This window comes from Oncorhynchus masou, chromosome 5 (genome assembly GCF_036934945.1).
Source record: "Oncorhynchus masou masou isolate Uvic2021 chromosome 5, UVic_Omas_1.1, whole genome shotgun sequence".
NCBI lineage: Eukaryota > Metazoa > Chordata > Actinopteri > Salmoniformes > Salmonidae > Oncorhynchus > Oncorhynchus masou.
Genome location: NC_088216.1, coordinates 33,907,408 through 33,914,943, shown reverse-complemented (window position 1 = coordinate 33,914,943; position 7,536 = coordinate 33,907,408).

Sequence of the window (7,536 nt, the reverse complement as noted above, 5' to 3'; positions counted from 1 at the left end):
TCCTGAACCTCCAGCGACGGTCCGGAACCTCCAGTGACGGTCCACGGTCCGGAACCTCCAGTGACGGTCCAGAACCTCCAGCGACGGTCTGGAACCTACAGCAACGGGCAACGGTCCGGAGTTCAGGCACGGCGTCCAGTCCAGCTCCATGGCCGGAGCATTCCTCTGCGCCGGTGTCTAGTCCAGGCACGTCATCCAGTCCAGCTCCAAGGCCGGAGCCTTCCTCTGTGCCGATGTCCATTCCAGGCACGGTGTCCAGTCCTGCTCCAAGTCTGAGCCTTCCTCTGCACCGGTGGGCAGTCCGGACATGGTGTCCAGTCCAGTTCCATGGCAGGAGTCCTCTTCTGCGCCGGTGTCCAGTCCAGACACGGTGACCAGCCCAGCTCCAAGGCCAGAGCCTTCATCTGTGCTGTTGCCCATTCCGGGCTGCTGCGTTCAGCCCAGCTCTATGGCCGGAGCCTTCCTCTGCTACGATGCCCAGTCAAGGCACGGGGTCCAACCCAGCTCCAGGGCCAGAGCCCTTCTCTGCGCTGATGCCCAGTACAGGCACGTCGTTCAGCCCGGCACCATGGTCGGATCCAGGGTCTGAGGGGGGGCTACGACCTGCACCGGGGCCACCACCGACACTAGTCATCCCCCCTAACCCTCCCATTTGGTTTCAGGTTTTGCGCCCGGAGTCCTCAAAATAAAGATGTGGAACTCTACGTATGCTGCGTCTTGGTCCCATTCTTACAACAACCGTGACACTACCTCATCTCTGTACCCCACACAATTGTCTGTAAGGTCCCTCAATCGAGTAGGGACTTTCAAGCACAGATTCAACCACAAAGACCAAGGAGGATTTTCAATGCCTTGCAAAGAATGGCACCAATTGATAGATGTGTAACAATAAATAAAGAAGATGCTGAATATTCCTTTAATCATGGTGAAGTTATTAATTAGGCTTTGGATGGTGTATCAATGCACCCAGTCACTACAAATAAAAAGGCATCCTTCCTAACTCAGTTGCTGGAGAGGAAGGAAACTGCTCAGGGATTTCACCATGAGGCCAATGGTAATTTTCAAACAGAGTTTAATGGTTGTGATAGGAGAAAACTGTTACATAGTTACTCCACAAAACTTACCTAAATGACAGAGTGAAATGCAGGAAGCCTATACAGAATAAACATGTGTGATTGAACATTTTATGTTTGTGCTTTTCTAACATCCAATTTCTGTGTTATATTCATTTTCTTTTCTAATAACCAATTTCTGTGTTCATGCAAGTGACTGATTGATCGAATCTTCACTCTCTACAATTTGGCAGTATGCCCAGAGCCTTGTTTAGAGAAAGAGATATCTCTGTTTTGGCATAGTTTGGGTTTATATCGCTACGTACGCTGCGTCCATTGGTGAGGGTTCACTTATTAGCAAGGGAATGGGAGGCACCACCTCTGATAGCTTGCTCATTATTATTATTACTATTTTATAAAGTTTGTGTTTTGACTCGTTGGAAACTGCAAAAACGATTTGAATCAATGTATAGATGTTAATGAATCATTCATACTGGATCAGTAATGTGGGAGTTGGATTCAATGAACTTGCAAAAGCAAAACTTAATTGATTTAGCAATGTTAATGATTAATCATACATGTATATCTATCTGGGAATTCAACTTTAATTAACCTGAAAGCGTCATTGTATCTAGGTTAAGATTGACAAGTTTAAAATGTCTCATTGGTTGGAACAAATTAATTTGGTCCTTATCCGAACGATTAACCGGGAAAAAAAGGTTTGTTTGGCAATTTACCATCCTTGTTAAATCATATGAGACACGATATCCAATCAGTTGAGATTGGTTGGATATTGTTAAGTGTAACCAGATTTTACAGATGTGACAAGATGTTTGCCTTCACATTGGAAAAACAATTATTCCCCCCCCCCCCCCCAAAATAGCAGATTCTTCACTACAAGGGGTCACTGACGCTGAAAACTGAAATCAAACAGGATTCCAGCAAAGGTGGGACTTCAGTCGCCCAAAGCTTGGGATGTCCGCTGTAAACAAAGAAAAATGTATTCTCTCTGTTAGCTTAGCTTCTAATACAAAGCTAACCGCTCTTGTACAAGAATGTTCACTTCAAGCACAAAAAGGTCCCGTTCAATTTGGGAATGGGGGTTTACTAACAATGTCTCACGTTCAACCCAATCTGCGTTTCTTGCTAGTGATGTTAATGGAGCACGCAAATAACAAAGAAATACTCGGAAAGGCAGAGAGATTATACTACGCTTCTGCCAAGCAAATATATATTTTCAAATATCCTTAATCGGCTGGCCCTTATGTCCTAGCTCTGAAAAATGTATAATTCACCGTAAACACTCTGAACCTGTCAGATATACCACACAGGTGACAATCTCTTCCTGGTATTTGGGTCGAAAAGAAACACACACCACTCACCATCAATCCTACCTACTGCTTTTTAAAAATAATTTGCTATGCAATTCCTGATGACTGAATTCAACAGTAAGGCCTAATTTTGTTTTAGATTCCTCACACGGGGGCACCAATATGTCGTGACTTGACTTAATCTGAAGACAGTAATTGCTACCCAATTAAATTAATCATGTAACAATTAACTCATTAGAGCGGTTCTTTAAAGAGTTAACATCTCCCGAATTAAACTATAAAAAGATCTTTACTCATCACATATATAAACAGTCAACTTATTAATCAAAACCTCGTATCATATCATCATTCTGAACAGTCGTAACCTCCTTGCATCTGCAAAAACCCAAGCCCTACTCATGATACAGTGCTACACAAATTGGTTTAATTATTTATTTAATAGCTAATTAAATGGGAACACAGGATAAACACACACATTCCGGCTATTGACTGGAGACTTAACACACTGAAAACAGGTTCTTAGCGGAATGACATCAACATGGATGCTTGTTAAAACCTCTTAAGGATCCGCCCCTTTGTTTCAATTGCTCTGAAGCCAGGATATGCATATTCTTGGTAGCATTTGAAAGGAAAGTTTGAAGTTTGTGGAAATGTGAGAGGAATGTAGGAGAATATAACACAACAGATCTGGTAAAAGATAATACAAAGAAAAAAACAACCATTCGTTTGTATTTTTGTACCATCATCTTTGCAAGAGAAATGGCATAATGTACACTGCTCAAAAAAATAAAGGGAACACTAAAATAACACATCCTAGATCTGAATGAATGAAATATTCTTATTAAATACTTTTTTTCTTTACATAGTTGAATGTGCTGACAGCAAAATCACACACAAATTATCAATGTAAATCAAATTTATCAACCTATGGAGGTCTGGATTTGGAGTCACACTCAAAATTAAAGTGGAAAACCACACTACAGGCTGATCCAACTTTGATGTAATGTCCTTAAAACAAGTCAAAATGAGGCTCAGTAGTGTGTGTGGCCTCCACGTGCCTGTATGACCTCTCTACAACGCCTGGGCATGCTCCTGATGAGGTGGCGGATGGTCTCCTGAGGGATCTCCTCCCAGACCTGGACTAAAGCATCCGCCAACTCCTGGACAGTCTGTGGTGCAACGTGGCGTTGGTGGATGGAGCGAGACATGATGTCCCAGATGTGCTCAATTGGATTCAGGTCTGGGGAACGGGAGGGCTAGTCCATAGCATCAATGCCTTCCTCTTGCAGAAACTGCTGACACACTCCAGCCACATGAGGTCTAGCATTCTCTTGCATTAGGAGGAACCCAGGGCCAACCGCACCAGCATATGGTCTCACAAGGGGTCTGAGGATCTCATCTCAGTACCTAATGGCAGTCAGGCCTGTCGTCTGTCACGTGGTCAGTGTGATCCTGCTTTCATCTGTGAAGAGCACAAGGCGCCAGTGGCGAATTTGCCAATCTTGGTGTTCTCTGGCAAATGCCAAACGTCCTACACGGTGTTGGGCTGTAAGCACAACCCCCACCTGTGGACGTCGGGCCCTCATACCACCCTCATGGAGTCTGTTTCTGACCGTTTGAGCAGACACATGCACACATTGTGGCCTGCTGGAGGTCATTTTGCAGGGCTCTGGCAGTGCACCTCCTTGCACAAAAGTGGAGGTAGTAGTCCTGCTGCTGGGTTGTTGCCCTCCTACGGCCTCCTCCACATCTCCTGATGTACTGGCCTGTCTCCTGGTAGCGCCTCCATGGTCTGGACACTACGCTGACAGACACAGCAAACCTTCTTGCCACAGCTCGCATTGATGTGCCGTCCTGGATGAGCTGCACTACCTGAGCCACTTGTGTGGGTTGTAGACTCCGTCTCATGCTACCACTAGAGTGAAAGCACCGCCAGCATTCAAAAGTGACCAAAACATCAGCCAGGAAGCATAGGAACTGAGAAGTGGTCTGTGGTCACCACCTGCAGAACCACTCCTTTATTGTGGGTGTCTTTCTAATTGCCTATAATTTCCACCTGTTGTCTATTCCATTTGCACAACAGCATGTGAAATGTATTGTCAATCAGTGTTGCTTCCTAAGTGGACAGTTTAATTTCACAGAAGTGTGATTGACTTGGAGTTACATTGTGTTGTTTAAGTGTTCCCTTTATTTTTTTGAGCAGTGTATATTCCAGCCAAGGTGCCATTTAGATTTTGGCCACTAGATGGCAGCAGTGTATGTACAGATCTTTAGACTGATCCAATGAGCCATTCCATTACTGTTCAAAATGTTTCATCAAGACTGCCCAAATGTGCCTCATGTTTATTAATAACTTTTCAAGTTCATAACTGTGCACTCTCCTCAAACAATAGCATGGTATTATTTCACTGTAATAGCTACTGTAAATTGGACAGTGCAGTTAGATTAACAATAATTTAAGCTTTCTGACAATATCAGATATGTCTGTGTCCTGGGAAATTGTCTTGCTACTTACAACCTCATGCTAATCGCATTAGCGCACAGTAGCTCAACCGTCCTGCAGGTGGGTCACCAATCTGTAGAAATCATTAAGAGGTGAAAGAAAATATGGAGAGGGAGAGGGAAAGAGACACTTAACATTGCCACATTCAGAAACGACTCTCACCTACAGTAACCATATACTTTGCACACGAACCGCCGCCCGCTTTGAGCAAGAAGACACTGAATACTGAACAACTACGAAAGACAACCCTGAAGGAGCTGCAAAGCTCCACAGCAGAGATTGGAGTATCTGTCCATAGGACCACTTTAAGCCGTACACTCCACAGAGCTGGGTTTTACAGAAGAATGGCCAGAAAAAAAGTCATTGCTTAAAAAGAAAAAAATAAGCAAACCCGTTTGGTGTTCGCCAAAAGGCATGTGGGAGACTCCCCAAACATATGGAAGAAGTTACTCTGGTCAGATGAGACTAAAATTGAGCTTTTTTGGCCATCAAGGAAAACGCTATGTCTGGTGCAAACCCAACACCTCTCATCACCCCGAGATCAGCATCCCCAGAGTGAAGCATGGTGGTGGCAGCATCATGATGTGGGGATGTTTTTCATCGGTATGGACTCCGAAACTGGTCAGAATTCAAGGAATGATTGATGGCACTAAATACAGGTACATTCTTGAGAATTGAGACTGGGACGGAGGTTCACCTTCCAGCAGGACAATGACCCTAAGCATACTGCTAAAGCAACACTCGAGTGGTTTAAGGGGAACATTTAGATGTCTTGGAATGGCCTAGTCAAAGCCCGGACTTCAATCCAATTGAGAATCTGTGGTATGACTTAAAGATTTATGTACACCAGTGGAACCCATCCAACTTGAAGGAGCTGGAGCAGTTTTGCCTTGAAGAATGGGAAAAAATCCCAGCGGCTAGATGTGCCAAGCTTATAGAGATATACCCCAAGAGACTTGCAGCTGTAATTGCTGCAAAAAGGTGGCTCTTCAAAGTATTGACTTTGGGAGGGTGAATAGTTATGCATGCTCAAGTATTCAAGTTTCTTTTGTCTTATTTGTTTGTTTCACAATCAAAAATATTTTGCATCTTCAAAGTGGTAGGCATGTTGTGTAAATCAAATGATACAACCGTCGCCAAAAATATATATTTTAATTCGAGGTTGTAAGTAGACAAAGGGTCTGTTGAGACAAAGCACATTATTTGGTGAATTTGGAGAACACAGGCCTGGATCTTCTCCCTTGATTAACAACAGCGCATGAGTTGTTAATCCCCACCAATTATTGCCTTCTCCCTCTACGGGTGAGAGGGGGTCTGATTGAAGTTATTCATTGCAAACATGATCTATTTGGATTCTCGTGGTCAGTCATTAACAATTTAAATATACAATTATACCTATTGTAAAAATGTGAGCTTTGAGTTACTCAAGGTTATCAAGTGAATAATTAGTGAAAATTGTACAATAATAAATTACCTCAAATGTCTTTATTCCTTCTAAAACAAAGAAAGTAGACAACTGGAATATGCATAATCCTTACACTCATACATGGTTAATTATTACAAGGCTGGCATTCAGTACATTGCAGGACAAACTAGACTTTCCTTATTCTCCACAATCTTAGGACAGAAGCACAATACAACAATACACATCTCCAAACACTGTCTTGACTACCTATTCACAATGTTCATCATACACATGTAAATTTCAGATACTTGCATACATAATAAATAGGAGCAGGGGTTCAATTGGGCCGGATCACGCTGGGTCCGAGGCCCAGTACAGATGATCCAAATGAGAGCCAGGCAGAGCTGAGACCCGGTACATTTAATTTTCCTCTGCCAACAACACAAGTAAAGCAACACCAAAATCAGACAACTGCATAGTAGAATAGTTTACATATTCAATTGGTCATAAACTTAATTCAATATTGACAGATTTTCTTATATGAATTGTAACTCAGTAAAATCATTGAAATTGTTACACGTTGACTTTATATTGTTGTTCAGTGTATAATTGAAGTTGAGGACAATTTTGTTTTTATCACTCACAGCCGAAGACATTAACATTTTGTATTCATCCAATGTCTGCCATGTTTTTGGATGATGTGATGATGACGTCGCTGCGCTTGCTGCTCCCCGTGCACTCTGAGTGTTAGTACTCATGTGATGTTGGTCCGTATAAACTGGATACAACCCAGATATAAACGGTCCGTCAATCAGTGTATACAAACATGAGTAGATGACCTTGAAAACCACAGGCGGACACATCTTGGACGCAGTCTCCAGTTCTTATTATACCTCAGTGAAGTAGGCCTATGGCAAGCATGGCAAGATTTCTTAGATTCAAATATGCCGCGGATCCCCCCAAAAAAGCAATCATTTTCAAGACAAATATGCCACGGAAAGGCAAGCATTCCTCCATGGATCAACGCTGGTCCACAGACCAGGGTTTGAGAAAGGCTGGAATAGAGTTCCATGTATTCATGGCTCTGTGTAGTACTGTGCGTTTCCCAGAGTCTGTTCAGCACTTGGGGACTGTGAAGAGACCCCTTGTGGTATGTCTTGTGGGGTATGCATGTTTGTCTGAGCTGTATGCTAGGCATTTGAACAAACAGGTTGGTGCTTTCAACATGTCAATACTTCTCACAAA